This window comes from Oxyura jamaicensis, chromosome 17 (genome assembly GCF_011077185.1).
Source record: "Oxyura jamaicensis isolate SHBP4307 breed ruddy duck chromosome 17, BPBGC_Ojam_1.0, whole genome shotgun sequence".
NCBI classification, from domain to species: Eukaryota; Metazoa; Chordata; class Aves; order Anseriformes; family Anatidae; genus Oxyura; species Oxyura jamaicensis.
In genome coordinates this window covers 10297276-10316924 of record NC_048909.1, presented here as the reverse complement: position 1 = coordinate 10316924, position 19649 = coordinate 10297276, and the positions used below count along the sequence as shown (strand labels likewise).

The 19649-nt window shown below is 51.4% G+C and overlaps 1 long non-coding RNA gene across 1 annotated transcript; it reads right to left on the bottom strand.

The window, feature by feature from the left end:
• Positions 1-3689: 3689 nt before the first annotated feature.
• LOC118175350 lies at positions 3690-19211 on the bottom strand. Its single transcript, XR_004754953.1, has 3 exons — positions 19061-19211; positions 18149-18151; positions 3690-3701 (listed from the first exon to the last, which is right to left on the bottom strand). It is a non-coding gene; the product is annotated as an uncharacterized LOC118175350 (long non-coding RNA).
• Positions 19212-19649: the final 438 nt, after the last annotated feature.

The window sequence follows — 19649 nt, the reverse complement described above, 5'->3', positions numbered from 1 at the left end:
GCTGCAGGGCCGGGACATACTGAAAAGCTGTTGCTTCCATTTTGAGGCAGAAGTATACGCATCAGATGGGATTTACTGCCTATGTGGGTCTGGTTTGTTCTCCAAGTCAGCTGAGCTATTCTGAACTTGGGGTTGAACGTGGAAGGAATCGCTCTGTTTATTCCTTCTAAACCAGCTCCTTTGCTCCTACTTTCTGCCCTTTTCCATTCAGATGCTTTTGCCCTTTGAAACATTTCCAGTTGTTTCCCCCCAACCCAAAGAGAGAATAAAATTTACTACGTACATGTGTGTACTCTCTGTGAGGCTCTTCCAGAAGCTCAGCAAGAAATACAGCCCACGGGGATGTATTAAAGGCAATGACCATCCCAGACTGTTTAAAGGGAAGTCAGATACCAGTAACCAAATACATTGCTGTAAAATGTATTGCTCTGTCTGGATCTGTGTTTGCCATCATTTTAAAGCCTAGAAGTGGTCTCCAATTTGCCTGTATTGGAATTCTTCATTATTCACCACTCCTCCCAACTCCGATGTGATCTGCAAACTCGGAAATCTTGCTTTCTGTGTCCTCAGCCAAGTCTTTCATACACTGTAACTATCAGAAAGACCAGGATCCGCCAGTGCAGTCTCCTACAGTACACGCTCCTTTATTAACTTGTCTTTCATCTTGAAAGGCTTCTATTTATGCCTCCTTTCCCCACTCTGCTCCTGTCCTCTGGCCAATTTTCAATCAGTGAGCCAATTCTTCCCCTTTCCAACTCCCCACCTTTAGACATTAACCTCCGACGTGGGACCCTGTCAAACACCGTCTGAAGATCCAAGCCTCTCCTGACTGCTGCTTAGCCTCTTGTCTATGCTGACAGGAGTGTATGTTCTAAAAAAAGAAATTTCCAAAAGTTAGCGAGGCAGAAAAGGTCCTTTCCGGAAACCACACTGGCTATCTTTGGTCAAGCTGTGCGTTTCTCAACAGGCCACCTTTCATCTATTAAAACATTTTCTAAGACTCGTCTTCACCTGAAGAGAAACGAACTTCCCTGCAAGACCCTGGTGCACATCTGGGTTGTTCCTTAAATAATGGTGGGAGGCTGTCCGCCTTCCACCTTTGAGGAATCTCCTGCAAAACACTTCAGCTCTGTGAAGTGCCTGTGAAAACCTTTCCAATTTAGACCCACAGTTCCTTTAACCTCTCTAATAAGAGAGCCATAGAGTAGGGGGTTTGGTACCAACCATCCACTTCACACCCTCGCTCCCTGAAAGCTTCGTTTGCTGTGCTCTCTTTTCCTTTGAGGAATAAAGTCTGGTTTCCACCTTTCTACTTACAACTTTGGTCCAGGCGGCTCCTCTCTGACTCAGGTGTATTCTCTCTGCCAGTAGCCAAGCCTGACATTTCTACTTTCCTCTTTATGCTTCTCTACTCCACAACCAATAGATTAAAACAAAATTAGCTTCCATCTTTGCCTCCAGCCCGTTCCTTCCTGCTGACACGCAGACTCCGCCAGCTTGTTCTCACCCTGCTCGGCTCCAATGCCAAAATGTCCCCAATTACCAAAGAATCCCATATATCCTGCTCTGTGTGTGATCACTCCTACACCATTATCTTGCCGCTCAATTCATAGCCTCTGCCTGGAAGCCGCAGTAAACCTGTCTCAATGTGCCACTTTACGTCCACATTGAGTCTCCTTGGTCTCCAGAGGAGTGTCTCAGCTCACAGTCACCTTCCTGCTATGCCATTTACGGAGATATGTGTGTGCACAAACGGCTTCCTTCCTTGCATGCCAGATGAGATGAATATCTTATGTTGCTTACATAGCCTCATAAACAGGTATTTTCCCATGCCACCGTGTTGCTTTGCATGATTAGAAAGAGCTGACTTAAACACATTCAAATGATTGCATGGGCTAGTTCCAGTACGCTGTGTGGAGCTGTTGTAATTTTTATCCTCCATATATCCAAACTGTCCTGGACAAAAATGCTATGTCTGTAAAATGGAAAGGAGCACGATCAAAACTTATCTGGTGTTCTTGGGTTTGGGTCATTGTGGGAGCTTGGTGGGAAGGGATAAAAGGATCAGCCCCAAATTATTTGTGTGTTCATCACAGACTGAATTCCTGGCAGCTTCAGCTCATCCCAAATGTACCGATGTAGGAAGAAATTAAAATTGCTCTGCTCTATCTGCCCTGCTTCAACACGCTTCACACTAGGTAAGGCAAGCCTGCTCTCCACTTCTCCCTGAGCAGTTTCATCATCCTGGTGTTAAGCCATCCCAGGCAGTGACAGTTCCTCACCAGAAGCCTTTCCAATCTCCTGGATATGGAGGGATGAAGCAGCAATTCTTCTGGCAGCTGGAGGAGCAGGACTGAGAGCTGACCTCCCGTCACGGCCCTGCCCAGGCAGACACACAAACCTCCACCCAGCGGTCTACCGTGAGCAGCCGCGAGGTCAAGAGTGGCTCCTCCAGGGTCTCCCAGCCCCAGCTGCACCCACCCAGCCAGACGTGGCTACGGGAGGGTTCCTTCTGCATGGGAACCAGCTGGCCTCTTAGGGCCCTGCCGAGATCGAAGCACGTTAGTCTAGCAAAAGAAGCAGGGGACGCCAGAAAGCCGGCCGGGCACGGCAGGGTGCTGTGCAGGCAGCTCACCACAGCCTCACCCCTCACGTCCAGCTGCGGGCCCGTGGCACAACGAGCTCGTCCTTGGCACCGCGCTTCCCTCCCGCTGCACCCAAAGAGCGCCAAGGTCACATTCGCCGAGCCGCGGGCTGTGGAGAAGCTTTGTTTGTTTCAGACAGGCCAGGGGGAGCAGACGAGAGAGAGTCAGTCAGTGTTATCACAACTAATGCAGCTCATTAGAATTGTTTTAAACTCTGAAAGCAAATGAATATCTAATGAGATTTCCCCCCAGGTGTAATTAGCAATAAGCTTTACATTGCTCTAAAAATACCCTCCAATTTTTTGAAAAACTAAATGCAGATAACTGGAAGCTCTAGTTACACTTAATGAACTGAACAAAGCACATGGAAAACTCAGAATATTTTAATTGTGTTTATTTAGCCTTCAGCAAAGGATCTAAGACATTTTCATAATCATCAAATTAATTCCAAAATGCTTCTTTGTAAGATGTCCAGCTAGCAATGTCGATGTTGATCACATGCAGTGGACTATTTCCTGATCGGACAGTCACTTTACTGAACGATGCATTATTCAAGGACCTGAAGCCATCTCTGCACCAATCTTTCCCTCCCCTGCCTTCCTCCCACAGGCTGTTTAGCGTACAGAAGAGTTTATCAACTCAAGAAGAAACACTGCATTTCTGGTTAGTGAAAATAAACACCATCAGATAGCTTCTTCCTTCCATATTTGCCCCAAAAAGAATGGTGAGGAACATCCTCATTTTCCTCAAAGTTCTCCAGAATGACTCAAGTGGGTATCGCCTTCCACATTCACTTCAAATCCATTGATACGCTGCCTTCCTAGCACCGAGCACCCCAAACAACTGACCTATTTTGGCAACGACCAGACAGAGCTGTCTAAAACCCTGACCTTTGAAAGGAAAGGAGCTACAGCTGGACACGTGTGTCATCTTTCCCTGGAAGAGCTTAGGGCCCGGACCTGGTTCTGATTAATTCAGCAAAATATCAGCAAGACACTGTGTCAGAGCTTCTCTGTGTCTGGTGATGGCTGCGGCACCGGGAGATGGAGCCCAGCCCTGCATGCGGGCAGGCCACGAGACGGGAGCATGGCAACTCTCCCTCCTGCTGCTGCTGGCCGTGTCTCACGAGCAGCCCCCGGAGCCCAGGCTCGGCCGGAGAGCAGCCTCGCTGCGTTTCTTCACAGGGCTCCAGGTAGTCAGATCCCATCGATGTCCTCTGCGTCTCTGTGCCTAGCTCGCTGCCTTCCTCTGAAGCATTGCAAAGGAGAGTTAATTAATTCTGACCACTCCTAATAGTCTTCTAGGTCGCAAATTGGTGATCCAGCTTCATTAATTTGATTTCTAACATTTCATCCTTTGCACTCTCTGCCCGATTAGCTTCCTGAAATTTAGTTTCGGTAAATGGGATGAGCAAGGCAGAAACTTCCAAAGAGATTTTCCTCACTGGCGTCTGGAGGACAGGGCACAGCGCAAAGCCCCGGACTCGCAGCTGAGGTCACCTCCTTTTTGCAAACTTCTTTTCGCGACAGGCTGCCCTTGGGTGCCGTGCAAAGGAGCCATCGCTTGGCCTTTCACATTCCTAAATCCGGAAAAGCCCCAGTGCAAACTGCACCAGAGCAAGACCAGCGCGGGAGGAAAATCAGACGACAGAGCTGAACAAAGAACTCATTTTTCTGATAGCATTTTAAAATAAAAGCTGGCATTAATTCCTAGGCGTATGTAAGCAGAGGCCACGCGTACTGCAAAGTGCTCTGTTCTCTATACATGCGATGTCAGAAAAACAAAGCAAACCGTGTCAGCCGCACTCTAGGGGAGCAAGGCTCTGAGTCACTGAACTGCTCCTTGGCCTTACATCACTTCGAGAGGCGTCATTGTTGTCGGACCCCCTAAAAAAGTGAGTTGCAGGTGGAGGACATGAATTCATTATTAGATACTTGGGATCTGCGTGGGGTTTAAAAACTAACTGATTTTTTTTGAAGTGTTCCAAAGACCATTAGGGCTCCTTTTCTGGTTTTCAGATGAGAAGATTGTAACTGGAGGTGTTCATATTTGTCTCTCCATAAGTTTTTACTCTATTCCACTGAACAGCATATTTACCCTTCTTCCAGTGAGGGACTGAACCCAGTTCTTTCTCAGTAGGACCTGATCTTTCCTCCCATTAAATAAAAGCTTCAGTATACTTCTACGTGCCCGGTAATCGATGATGTACTCACAAAAAACATTCCAGCCAGGGAAGGAAGAGAAGAGGAATGACATCAGTCATATTCAGAAAGCAGCATCCAATCCTGTGATGCTGAAAGTTTCGTGAGGAGGTCTGAGGAAAACTAGAAAATGTCCTGTGCCCCAGAGAATTTTTCCTTTTGCCTCCATTTAGATTACTGAGGAACATCTTCCACCAGAATTAACCCCCAAATCGTTGTGAACCTCAGCCGGAGCCATGGCTTCTCCCTGGGTCTGGCTCAGAGAGGTGCGTGAGGCTTGCCACAAACCCACGAGGCGATGCAAGTCTGGGGACACTCAGTCAAAGCCCGGTTTGTCACAGCAGAGATGTGAAAGCGGCTGGTCCCACCTGGCTTGTGGTTTCACTGCAACATCACAGCTCCAGCGACAAAAGGAAACAGATTTCTGAGGCCAAAGGAAATCTTGGGGCAAAGACATTTTCTAGGAAATGAGGTGAAACATGCAGATGTACACCCAGAGCAGCACAACCTGCGAGAGAAAACAAACCCACAGCTGTGGCTGGAAAATAAACCTGCTCTCGGCAGCGCAGCCTTTCACATCACGGGAGCCAATGAACAAGTGCTCGAGTGTTCTCACTGCTCAGACATGTGCAACCTGGACCCTTCGCTGGGCTTATTGTTCCCTTGCAAAAGGCCCATTTAGAGCAAGCCCAGCAAGCCTGAGAGGGGACGAAGGACAATGGCAATCTCTCCCATTCAGCAGCAGAGGCCTAGGAAATATTTGCTACTCCAGGAGAGCAGCAGAGGCGCCTTTTCAAAGCTCCCTTTGCTGGGAGCTGAGTGACAGCTGAATCACAGTGCTGCTTTCCAAGGGCCAGACCTCAGTAGCACTGCCAAGAGTGGCCCGTTGTATTCAGAGCCCCGACACAGCTGCAGTTACTGGGAGGTCCTGCCATTGTCCTCCCCCAGCAGAAAGATGTTTCTGTCCCCCCTTCATAGACCTCCATCGCTGCCCAGTACAGGCGGGCTGAATGAAAATGTCAGCAGCAAGCATCGAGCAGATGTGAAGGGACCGTGCTCTCTGACCTGGATTCACCCATCACGTGGGCCGGCGCTGCTGGATGGAGAATGGCTTTGAGACAACCTCAGGGGGATGGGGCGCTGCCGCTTGAAACGGCGCGAATGTGGGGCACGAACCTGACCAGCGCAGGAACGGTGCTTCGAGGGAGGCGGAGAGGAGAGTCCTCCAGGGGCCGTCCGGGAAGAGCTCAGCGCTGCGAGAGCCGAGCAGGATCCGTGCCCTCAGCAGGTACCGGAGGCTCTCCCCTGCAGTCCCACCCCTCGCTTCCACACAGCGCGCACTGGTCCCAAGCAACGAATACCCTGTGTTGGAAGGGGGGCGGTAAGCTCCAAATCCAAGTTTTGTAAAGTACAACTGATAAAAAGTAGAAGTTTTAAAGAGCATTAATAAAACAATATGTCCGGGAAGTGAAGTTGACAGCCTGCGGTGTCATTCTGTCTGCAGAACAGTAAAATGAAATTTATTCAAAACAAACCAGAAAAAGCGAAAATAACTAGCATAGTTTCACAGTCCAAAATAAATAAGATGCAGGGAAAAGCAACAGAACTGAGTAAACTAAGAAAAAAATGTCATGAATGTTCAAAACAAATTTCAAGTGAATACTGTCCCCATTATGTTCGCGAGACTTCTGCTAGAGCTGCAGCTCATTACCAAGTGCTCACGTCGGGATCCTCGACGTTCATCGGAGGCACCCAAGCACCCGACCGCGCGCCACCCGCAGCCCCGCTGGGTGCCAGCTGTCGGCGTCCGGAGAAAGGACGGAGCAGCATGACCGATAGCTGGGCGAGGAAAGGGAAAATACTTGGGAGGTCTGTCAGCGGGGCAAGCAGTGTGGTCCAGGGGGATTTTGCTTCGTTTGGGAAACAACAGGACACTTACGGAAGGGGCTGCGCTCCTGGGGATAGTACAGGAGAGCAGCTGCCTCGCGCTGTCAGCCAGATCAGAGGGAGCTCCGCATCCAAGGGCTGGATGCGAGCCAGGTGCACTAAGTGACTACAGAGATACCTAAGATACAGGATGGTAATCTCTCACCAGGTTTGAAATGCAGATGAGGGTTTGCAGCAAGGGCAGCAACACAAATATCTCGGAGCTGAGAAAAGCCGACTTTGAAGGGAAATGAGACAAAGCTGAAGGAAATTGGCCGGGATTCAATAAGGCCTGAGAAATGCACAATGGAAAGGGTTTAATGCAGTCAGAAAGTAATTACATTAAAATAATTCTACTCCACAACGTTTTTTGCATCATCAGAATTTTTTTCATGTTCTTTCTCAACCATTGGCGGAAGCCAACAGTCTCACAAGGAAAAAGTCCTGACAGAAATCTCGCGTGCCGAGGAGCTAAAGACACAGGAGCCACGAAGAGACTGCTCTCAGCCACGACAGCACGGGAGGAAGGCAGAGCCGGCCGAGCAGCACAAGGGCAGGAGCCCCGGGAGGCAGGAAGGCAGCGGCAGCTCGCTCAGGTGTGCGGGCAGGAGGAATAGCCACCGCTCTCAAAGAGCTCCCGGGCAGAAGGTCAGAGCCATTAAGTGACAGAAGCAAACTAGAGGGATGGAGCAACTTCTTCCCCACGCTTCAAACCAAGCGAAGTGCCAGTACAGACAGCACAATGGGGCCATTGAAACCGGAGAGTGATAATGGGAGAGGAGGCGGCACCATACAGCTTAAAACCAAAGCAGATTCTTCCCAGAATTCACTCCCAGAGGCATTGCAGACTGAAGGGAAAAACAAGAGGGTAAAAATAGATTCAACTCTGATCCACAGTAATTGCACAACAGGGATAACAGCGATCTCAGAGGTGGAGATAATAAAGTGGCAGAGTTTTAAAAGTTAAAACTGTGAGCTCCAAGAATTAAAGCAGAAGTTGACGATTCTGGAAACTACATCTTAAAATGCTCCGTCAACTCCGGGCTGGCCAGGACCTTTCTCAGAGCCCCCAGCCGGGTCCTCCAAGGACCCCTGCTGCCTCTACAGCCAGGGCCCCCTGCTAGGAGAGCGGGGTGCATGCAGCCTGCGCTGCCACGAAGGCCCAAGGGGAGGGAAAACATTGTGCTCCTGACCCTGACTGCAAACAGAGCAGAAACGAAGCCTCCACCTCCCTCTTCTCACCATCTGCTTAGCTGTCCTGATGACACCAGCCCAGCGGGATTTTTCCATCTCTCAGTTCTATGGAGAGCTGGCACCGAACAAGCGACCTGGGCGCTAACTTAAACAGCTCGCTCTGCCCATGTACCTGTCTCTGTTCCGTCTGCCTCAGAAGGCAAGGTAATTCTGACTAATGCAGGCCAAATAAAATGAGAGACCTGAATCTAAAACTACCATGAGAATTACTTCCAAGTGTCTGTTCCCTGAATGCATCAGGCACACTGAGCAGGAGGCTCGGTAGATGAGCAGGAGCAGCCCGTGCAGGGGCTGCCCGCCAGGCCGCGGGGTGGCCGCGGGGTTATGGGCACTGTCCCCCAGCTGGGGACGTCCACCCAGCACCACCCCAGGCCCCAGAAGCGAGACCAGGGCAGCTCCTGCTCCTGCTTTCTTCTCCCACCTCTCCCCGAACACCGCTGGTGCCTCCCGCCCCCCAGCGAGGGCAGCTCAGTGCCACAGCCCCTGGGCAGCAGCTGGGCGCAGCTCATTTCATCGCCGCGTACAAGCTCACAGGAACGGGGCAATCACCACGGGCACTGGGGTTTCACGTGCTAAAAAATGACTCTTCCTCCTCCCCAACGCAACCAAGGGATAAAGAAGAGCCACTTTGATTTCTTTTCCATTGCTTTCCTTTCTCCGAGCCCGTAGGCTGCATTCATGTCATGTTTTAAAAGTTCTCACATGACCACAAAGATTAGAAATGTTTTCTAAAACGAGAGCTTAAATTGCACAAATACTCATTTCTTTCAACATCTGGAAGAAAAGCCCCACTAAATACTGCAGGACTTAGTCACGTTACCAACAGGACACCAGCGAGCTCTCTTCCAGGAATCCCTGGTTTGGGTGCCTGATTCCCAAGAGCAGTCCTGCCTCGGGAACAGCTCGGGACAGGCAGCGAGCAATCCTTCCTCCGCCTCTGCCCCAGGCTTTGGAGAAGGATGTCCTTCCACGGCTGGCAGCTCCGCACATCTCTCAGACCAGGTTTCGACTACTACATGCAATCATACAACTGGCCGTGCCTTCTGTACAAAACAGCCCCCAGCGAGTGACCACACCACGCCTAAGGAAGTTTGGAGAACTGCTTTCCGTTATCACTCCTCTTGCCAGGGGAAAAGAAAAAGTTGAGTTTTGCCTCCTGACTGAAGCACCAACTATTGCTTTCACAAAACAAAGCCAAGCAAAAGAAACGTAACGCCCACTAAGGGCACAGCTTCAGGGCTGGGAAGCCGCAGGAGCCGCTGCTGGAGGTTATCGCCAGGGCCCCCCCAGGCATTACAGAGAGGCTCAAAGCTCCCCGGGCTGCCAGAAGCACAGCCTTCTGTGAGCGTGGAGCACTGGGTCTCTCGCCACGTCACGCTAAATTTATACGTACCTCAGAGTAGAGATATATGTCATTTCTCTCTGATTAACACATTTCTGATGGGATCCAGACAAGTCTGAGGGGGCGACAGGGTTTGGGGGGAAATGAGGTGGTTTTGATTCAAACCCTGGCTTCCATCAAAGTGCTGTGGTCTGCTTAGAATGTCTGTGGACATCACTTTACAGCAATTTAACGCACCCACTCACACACAAAAAATCCCCGGGGGCTGTAAGCCCTGATTTGCAGCTGGACCCAAATGAGAAACTTGTGCGAACAGCACGCCAGGACGCGGCGGCGGCCCTGCCAAACGGCTGGGGCTGGACAAGAGAGCAGCGGGCAGAGGTGCCACGGGAGCCGCAGGCTCCAGCACCTCGCTGCTGGCTTTGCCCGTACCATCCTGGGGAGCTGCAGGCAGCTCCTGAGTGACCCCTTGCTGCTGCCGGGGTGAGCCCAAGGCGTGCTGGCAGCAGTGCTAACCCCGAGCAGCCCTGCCCTGCGGCCGGCTGGTGGGCTCCCAGCACTAGGTGGTCTGGCTGGAGGCACAGCCAGCCATAAAGGCAGCAAAGTGCGTGTGCAGGCACATGGGTCTTTTCATGTCCACCAGATTATAACTAAAAATATTTCAACAGCTGTTTCTTTTTGCTGCAGGGGAAGGCAAGGAAAAGGAAGCACATGGTCCAAGTTGCTATCTCAAGGATATTCGCTTTAACGTTGCTGCTAAAAAGAGCAGACGTTAACTATTTTGTCAAAAACCGATGTCCTGCTGCGGACCGCAGAGCAGCGAGATCCCCTCCCAGCAGCAAACCATTCCCAAGCAGCCAGCTCACGACAGAGACCTTGAGGGTGCCCAAACCGCCTTCCCACTGCCCGGTGCCACAGGGCAGTTAGAGGTTCATGGCCCTGGCAGGCTCTTTTCTCATCCTCCAAAGGAAAATTGCTGCTGAAGGGCCATGACCAGGAGGGAGGGCCCAGAGGCCCCCAGAGGTGCTGAGATGCGGTGTCCCTCGTACCGCGGCTGCAGCTCCACACAGCACAGGCTGCTGGCACGAGCGGGCGCTGACATCTCCGTGCCCTTTGGGCCTCTGCACTCACTCCGCAGAGCCCGTGCTGCCTCGGATCAGAGGAGAGGCATTTCTCTTTCAGGAGGTTTTACAAGAGCTTTAGGACTATCTCCTGAAAGCAAACCCTTGGCCTTGCTGCTTGCTTTAGGCTCCGCTGCAGCTACCCTGGAGGAAACGTTGCCTTCATGCTGATTCCTGGTGGGATGCCTGATCTGGCAAGGCAGCATCCCCTGTATTTTAACTGTCTAGTAAATATTTCAGATGCTTCTGGCTCACAGTTCATGCATTAGAAACAGTCTTGTCCCAGGATAACAAGCTACCCCTGCCTATAAAGAGCAGCGGTTTGTGCCTTTCTATCCGAGCACATGAGAGAACAGTAGCAGTGTCACCATCCTTAGCTAATTTGGCACTTCAAGCAAGAACGGGGCTTTTATCTCTTCCTTTTCATTATAACATGGTGAGACAAACATTAGATATCAATAAGTAACTAAGCTGGCTACAGAGGACAAACAAATAATTGCAGACGGTTGCTTGGTAAGTGATAAGCCTTTTGGGGCTCGATCACCACCTGTAGGCAAGCTTTGATTCATACATGAGATCATGGAAGAGAAAGTCAGGCACAAAGCAGACGCGCAGAGAGCAGCACATCATTTCTTCTGGTACCTGGGACAGCAAACACAAGCAAGCACGACTCCTGTAAAACCCACGGGGGGAAAGAGGCAGAGGGAGTTGCGCCAATGCTCTCCTACCTACCTGCATTCGTATTGGTTCTTTGCTCCTCCCTGTTCCCACCTGAGTACCTATGCTCCGTCACGGGATGATCTCTGAAAGCAACGGCTGCCCCGAGTGAGGGACCTCGTGCAGCCTGGCCCTGCGGAAGGGCCTGGGGATCGGGCCCTCCTCACCGCTGCGCACACCCGGGCGCACACCACAGCACCCACCTGAGGAGTGCTTCCTCGGGCAGGACACCGACACAGAAGCTTTACGCTCATTCTTAAAGCCAGGTTAAAACAGAGAAAAATGACCAGGACCATAACCATGTGCTGAGTACGTACAGCCCAGAGAATTTGGTTCCGCTTCAGGAAAATGCAGCCAGGCTGAGACACTGCTAAGGCTGGGAAGAAAACCTCCGTGCCTCAGCTCTTGCACCGCAGGCCTGTGTTATGAAGCTGGCTCCTATTTCTGGAGCATTTTTGACACAAATGCTTCCAAACTCCAGGCTGGCACACTTCAGCCTGGGACAGCTTGCTTCACCTGTAAGCAAAGCTCAAACGTCAAGTGGCCGCGCGGCCGAGGGCAGCGTCGCGGGGAGCAGCACCCAGCGCAGCAGGCGATGGAGGCAGGGAGCGGTGTGCGGCGGGCGCTGTGCTGCCTGCCGCTGCTGGGGGCAACGGGAGGGGGCTTCGGGACCACCGCCCTTAGCGGGGGCTTCCCGGGGCTTCATTAGCAAGCGTAGTAGCCACTAGATGGCAAACTCACAGCCAAAACCGAACACCGTTGACCGTAAGGGACTCCCCAGACACTGCAAAATCGAGGGTGCAAAAAGCCAACGTGGTTTAAAAAGCGGACAGACACGGCTGGCTCCTTCACCGAGTTCAGCTTCTTCATCTGTTTCTGTCCCATCACTACCCTGCACGCAGGGAGCAATAAGGGGTGAGCTTCCACCCGCGGTAAGCAACCCCCGTGTATTTAAGGGCACTTCCAAACGTCCCGGGCACAGCTATGGTGGGAGGGACAAAACAAAATTCCTGCACATCTACTAAAACAGCTATTGCTTAAGCCAGAAAAAAACTGCAGCCTGCAAATAACACGGCTAAGGGAGCCCAGATTGCAGATGATGTATTATTCATTGTTAGCCCTGTAAGCCTCCAGCCAATCTAGCTTTTTCAGTGGGGGCTGCAGGAAAGGTGGGGCCACCATGTAAATGAGGAGTACCTTGCAAATGACTCTTACATATTAGCTGCATGTCTGTGAAAAGGAATGAATTGCACAGTAGCCAGAGCTCTACAGAAGCAATCATGTTTGTCTCGCAAAGTGGCCATTTGTATTTTATCTCAGCTTGTTATTATCCCAAAACAGTTCTTGAGCAAAGATCAAAGCCAGTCTGGGTGAAGCAGCCCGCGCTCCTTACATGCTGATAACTTTTCAGAGTAGGGGTCCTTTCCAGCAGCTGGAGTCCCAGCTCTGGGCATTGGCACATGCATGTGTTCTGAAAAAAACTGGGTCACGCCAAGCCAAAATTTCAGCAAAGATGCTGAGGTAGCTCCCTGCCTCCGCACCCAGAGCCTGAGCGTTCAACATCGCCGTGCGTCTGCAGAAACATGTGGGCAGCAGAGTGATGGCCATCCTACAGAAAGCCCCACACCTACCGACCGCTAAAGGTGGAATCACCCCTCACTGCAAGAAGAATAGGAAACAGATCCGTTTTTGTGTAGTGCCCAAGGTACAGCCTGCCACTGATGTAAACACGCTATCGTACAGGGCAAGACAAACTCTCGGGCACCTAACTTTCCTAGCAAAGAGTTGATCAGAACAGTTCTCCCTTTTACAGCACGTTCAGCAGTTCATTACCCCGGTACAGCAGCAATGCCTGCTGTACGCAGAGCAGCAGCAGTTGCTGCGTCCCCAGACCCAAATATCCTTTCCATCCACACTTACTTTAAGAATGCCAAGCAAGAATAATAAACTCACAGTCCTGCAAGCATTAGGGAAATGATTTACCTGGCTGATGATACTGCTCCACGTCCCTGAGCAATCCCAGCCTAAACATACAACTACAGGATCCTGAGGATCCCTGCTTGTGTGTCTGCAGAGCCACTCATCAGAGCTCTCAGTATCATTTCCCAGATTACCCTCTCACATGACTTACTGATAAGTTTTGCACCACCAGTTCTGAGCCCCATCAGATGGGCTGACCGCCCAGGTCGGGGTGCTCCTTGCTGGTGAGCACAGTGCCCACCTGCTCCTGGCGGCTGGGAGCTTCAGCTCCAGAAAAGAGATTTTCAGCGACTCCCTGCAAAGACCCAAGCTGAGGCACCCATAGGTCCGTTTGGAAGGCTGATCCATACACGCTCTCTGCTCTGCCTTTTTCAGTTCCACATATTTAGACAAGCTGGACAAATTTCTCCTGAAAGGGTACTGGGCAACCTTAATCTGCAACACACTGCTCCCTTTGGAGCCTTCTGGTTCCACTGTTTCCCTGCTTTCGCACCCACTCTGTTAAATCGTTGACACATCTCATAAGCATGTCCGTTATGACCAACATATTTGATCAGTATGTTTCAAACCTGAGCACTGCACTTGCCCATTTAATGAGCAATATTTCAGACATTTTCCAAACTTCCTGTCACCAGCATTAACTAACACACGAGCGCTCCAGACAGGCTCTTTTGTTCGGAGCAGCTGTGCTGTAAAACAGGCTGAGTATCTCTGCGGCCACGAACTGCTCTCCAAGGTCTCCCCATCCCCAGTCTGCCATATGTTGCCCCTATAGTTTGTACAAACTCTTTCATTTCCTCTCTATCCTGTTGCATTTCATCAGGTTAATCTAAGAGCGCACGCCGCCATCCGAATGCCGGCTGTTCGTAGTGTTCTGCATGCTCCGCTGTTCTGCAGAGGGCAAACAGCCCTCACCTGGAGCTCCTGACATGGTCTCTTGCTAAGCTCTCTGTCTTTCGGGTCTCTCCACCTTGTACCTCTCCTGCTTCCAAGTAACACTTTGGGAGCAACAGCAACGGAGCTCCCTCATACCCCACCGTGGGTCTGCCAAGCAAACACAACATCTAGCTCATCCACACCCACTGAGACACAGGCTTGTGTCAGCAGCAGATTACGAGAAAAGCTGAGACCTACAGGCAAGGAGCAGCCGTTGGAGAGGCACAGACATCGTGCTTCACGAGGGGAGGGTTTGTGTCCCCGAGGCTTTGCATGAGCCTGTGGGGCCTCGCTAACGTGACAAGTAGCAATGGTGAGAGTGAGGAAACGTTCACAGTCTCTTGAGCAACAAATACCAAGAGGAGTCTCTTCAGTTCACAGTTTCAGCTCTGGAGGCCAACAAGACATGAATATATGCCAAGCTTCATGTCAGAAGGATGCTAATGTGCAGCTATAGCCCCGTCTGACAGGCAGCCCCGCTACCTGCGGCTTTTCTCAGCTCTGTGCAGGCTCCTGCCGCCCAGAAGTCCTGCAGCAGCAGCGGTGGCAGGAAGCACGGCACGGCCGGTGGGCAGCACCGTGCTCTCCACACCTGTGTGGCGCAGCTCGTGCACGCTTCTGCCTGGACGGGGGCTGCGGGAGAGCTGTGCCCCTGGCTGTGGCCCAGCTGGCCGTGCTCCACACTCGCTGGCGTTTAGGAAATGCCGTCCCTGCACCAAGAGCCACTGCTGGACTGAAGTTGGCAGAGCTGAGGCGAAACGCCGTCTCTCCCACGAGCGCGGGGACGCCCACCCCCTCCAGCAGACAGCTCGTGCCCGGTGCCCTGAACCCAAGCAGGCCGCGAGCATCAGCAGCACCAAATTCTGCTCTCCTCTGGGAGCGAGCCAAGGCTGTGAATGTAAGGCACAGGATGTGATTTCCTGCCCCTCCTGCAAAAGGAAGCTACAGTCCAAAAGGTACAGAAAGAACTATTAATCCCAGAACAACCATTTAATGTTGATGTTCACATGATGCAGCTGCAGAAATACCACTTCAATTCAAACAGAACTTGGAAAATGCCAAGCATGCTGGACTCATGACACATAGCAGGAGATACCAGATCCGGGTGCCAAGAAGAGGAATTACCATTCACAGGCCCCTAAAGAAAGATGCCTCTAGGACCATCACTCCTTGGAGAGAACTCTTTAATCAAGAAAATACTAGAAAACCATTTTTACAGCTGCAGATTGAGTTCTACTTTATACTGCCTATATGAGCCGCCAGCAGCAAGGTGCTGGGCTCCTTGGGAAAGGAACAGCTTACGGAGTGAAAGGAAAACTAATGCACAACCCCAGCAGGTTTACTTCTGCACAGTCTTTAAAAAGAGATGGAGAAATAAGCAGCGCTATTGAGTTAGCGCAGAGATGGGCTGCACAATTCCAGTAGCTGCTGCCTGCTTCAGCACAATGAAGCAGGATGAATAGGAGCCCTAATGTGGCTGACTCACCCTCATTACTCAACAGCCGAAAATGGGGGGGGGAGGGTGTCTCTGGAGGAGATCAGAAAATATATTTTTAGGCGTGAGGCTGTACGGATTATGCAGCCAAGCCTCAAGGGCCTGTTATTTTCCATGGACTGCATCTGTACGATGTTAGAACTCTCCCGTGTGCAGAGCTCAACAACTACTTTTGTTTTCGGAGCGTCTGCAACCATTTGCGAAAGACTGACTGACATGCATGCGCAGACACACGCCGTGCTGTCATGGGGACTTGCCTTCTGTTCTTTCTCACTACGGTTTTCCTCAGCCTAAAATAAAAAGTATGTTCTGTTGTGCCCTTTGTGCAAGAAAACATAACATGGGAGTGTTTATTTACCTACGAACACCGTAATCTTCATAGATCGATATTACAACCCTTCACACTTTTCACTGCCTTGTTCAATTGAACTTGGAAATTCCAGGGTATCTTGAGAGCGTGCTGAACAGCTGCAAACTAGCCAAGGGATCACGTTCCCACCGATGGAATTAGAGTCCAAAGCCCTTCATGTTTGACTGCGGGATATGTACAGGTCAAATGAGAAGTTACACTGTCTGGGAACGAAGTTTCACAATCCTTGTAGGCAGCGTTATTTCGTTTTGCAGTTCTTTGATTTAAAGCCGTTCACTTGCAAACTGCTACTTTACGGTGGGGGGGTTCTGCAGAGGTAATTTGAGGCCAATTAACTCCCACCAGAGGCCATCTTCTATGTAAATCGTGGTATCTCCAAACTTTGTAGCTCCTGCACTACCAGCCGGATTAGACGTAAGGCTTGAAGCGGTGTGTGCAGCACTAACCTGACACGTGTCCAGAGAGGGGCATCGGGCTTTGCAGCGCTCTGGGGAGGTGACTAGGAGCCTTTAACTGCAGATCTGCTCAGGATTAGTAATTACACTCTGCCATACTTCTTACCCTCATTTTACAATCTGTCAGAGACACGCAGTGAGTTTACCAGACAGGGAAAGAGGAAGATGTGGACAGGGGGTGGGCTCTCGCTGCCGTACCTGCTCTGGCCCGTGCGCATCACTCAGAGCACAGCGCCGGGGCCAGTCCAAGAACAGCCTTAACGACAGAGCTCGCTCAGGAAAAGGCAAATGGCCGGTGACAAACAACTTGCTCTTGCTTGTCATTTGCAGCACTAGGAAGGATGCTGTGAAGCCCAGAAAGACCAAAAAGCATAAAAACACAGCATCTGTCCAACCAGAAACTGCTTTGGTGTGCTGACTGCTCTGCTCAGTAACGATCCAGAAATTGAGCTTTGGAATATGTATTTGGGAGGCAGTGACCTTGCAAACACCCATAAAAGTTACAAAAAAAGAGACAAAGCTTAAGAGAAACCCATCTTCTCATGATGGCTACTTCAGGAATCAGGTGAGCATGAGGACCCCAGGTCCCTGCCCTTTGGGCAGTGTGGGCACTGCTGTGTTCAGCTGGCACCCAGCCGCTGCCTGAAGAGGTGAACTCTGCAATCGTCTTTTTTTTTTTCTTTTTTAAAGCAAAGCTCAAGAGCTGTTTGGCAGATACACGCTTCAGATTGCTAGGCAGGCACAAGGAGTTGCTGTCTGTGTAGCTGAGAGGCTGCCTGACTCCCCCAGGAGCTTTGCTTCCTGACCTCGCACATTCAGCAGACACTGTAAAGGGCACAGGGGTCAACGGGCAGCCCGCTTGCAACAGCCAGGGCAATAGAGAACTGTGCTTTGGAGACACAATGATGGTAGGCATGGATATATGAGAATAAGACAGAGACGAGGGGAGAAGAAGTGGTGGGAGCACACCAGGCAGTTTCTCACACCGTGCCCCTCCTCGAACTGTCCAAAGAACTCGTGGCCTCCAGTGGAGGCATCGCCTCCAAAGCTGAAGGTGGGCAGTAAGCACGGACACGGGACGAGCACTGCTGCCCATTGCGCTCTGCAGCCTTCTCAGCACCCACAACCCACCCGTCTTACGTCAGCCTGGCCTGAACATCTGCAGCCGAGGGCTGGTCTGAGCGCAACCCTGCTCCAGGCTGTCCCCGGGACACGGAGAGGTGAGAATTATCCAAGCAGGTCTGGATTGAATCCACCTACCCTGCCTATTCTGCTGCAGCCTCAGAGCTTTCCAGAGGTATTCACAATGTCTCTCTTCCCGTGAGCTTCCAGAATTAATCACCAGTGTATGAATTTGGCTTCCCATCCCTCTTCCCAGCTGACAGGAATTGATGGCACCAACTGCCATCACCAAGAAAGACAAGTGATTCCTTCCCTAGCATGGCAGACGTACGCCAGCCAGGAAGAGATCTGATCATCAGACTTGCTTGTTTTGGCTTTTCAATGCACAAAAGGCTGTTTTTCTCAGAATTTGGGTGACTGCAACAATCTGTTTTTAGACAGAGTTAGAACCACAAGATAAAAGAGGCAGAAATCTTCTCATCTGCATATTTATCATCAAAATGCAGCAACTGCATAATTTAAGCTTAGTGTTAAAAATATTGTATGTATATTTTAAGGTTTTCCTACTCAGGTGCAAAGGAGACATGCTTTCACTAAGGAGGTTAATTATTCCCTAATGGTGTGAAAACAACAGAAAAAAAAGGAATCAAAAGGAATTTTCTTACCCTCCCCCCTACCCCGAGGCGCAGCGCAGAGACATTTCCGTCCACATCCACATCCCTCACAGCCACACGGTGAGGCGACTCGCAACAACAGGGCTGAGGCTCGTGCTGGTGGGCTCCCAGGGAGCCTGGGGAGGCTCTGGACACTTGGACGAAGGCGCAAGTCGCAGGCGACTTGCAGAGAGCAGGGGCAGGCTCTTGGCTCATTGATGTGCTCCCCAAGAAGGGTGGCTGTCCCCAGCAAGGGATGGGCACAGCCACCAGCTCCAGGGTGCCCACGGCTGGGCAAGCACCGCACGCAGCCTTCACCGGCACCGCAGCACCTGCTGCTGCCTCCTGCCCCTGTGGTCCCTGCACGCACCCAGGTGAGGAAGGAGTTGCTGCCCCGGGGGGACGGCAGCACTGAGCACAGTCTGTCCCTGGGCTGCTCAGCCTTTACCGACCTTTGGTACGGTGCAGGCTTCCTCATTCTCCCTCACTCTCTCTGCGTGCCGTGCCATCATGCCCTGCAGAGCAGAAGAGACCAGCTAGCCGGGCACGATCCACCTGCTTAGCGAGAGGACTTGTTCACCCCGAGCCGTCCTGCCTCTTTGCTGCCTTTCCACTGGCTGCTTCCTCAAGAGAGACGTTTCTTACACGACCTCCGCCCTGCCCATGCAGACACACGATGTTCCAGGCAGGACCTTGCATTTACGCCAGGAAGCATCCTCTGCCCCGCTCCCCTCCTCACGGGAAGCCCTGTGCAGCTCCCTCACTGCTAAGCACCATCTACACGCTGGGCAGGCCCTGCACAGGCTGCAGCCTGGCCGTGGCAGCTGCCGTCCCCCAGCTGACGCAGCTCCCCGTGCTCTGCCGCCTGCCTCCGTGTCCTCACACAGCCACACGACCCGCCCTGCTGCCACAGCCCCGCGGTGCCCGTAACCAGCCGACGTGCACATGTGGCTTCTGTTTAAGAGACGAGTTGGAGGGGCAGCACATGACAACACGCCACAGCCTGAAGACAGCCGATCAAACCAATAAATCCCCGCTCGCTCCCCAGCAGCTGTAGCCCAATTAAACTCAACAGTTCACAGGTGTTCATGTAATGACTTTAACACAAAATGCACCGTTCCCTTCAGGGGCCTTTAAAAAAATTTAGAGCTCTTTAAATTTTATATACCAACAACATCAAACCAAAGTAGGAAATAATAAAGAAGGAAAGGAGATAGAGCAAAGAAAATAACACAGTGTCAGCATCAGCAACAGCCTAATTAAACAATAGCCACCAGGAAAACGCACGTCCTGCTCACCCAGACACAGCCCTCTCGAGTTCCGTGTGCCGATGCGAAAGCAGTTTTCTGCCCAGCCTTTCCAGATCGGCGCAGCAGCCACACTTTCATTCACCAAGTCCCCCTGCCTCCTCGGCACAGCGCTGTGAATGAAC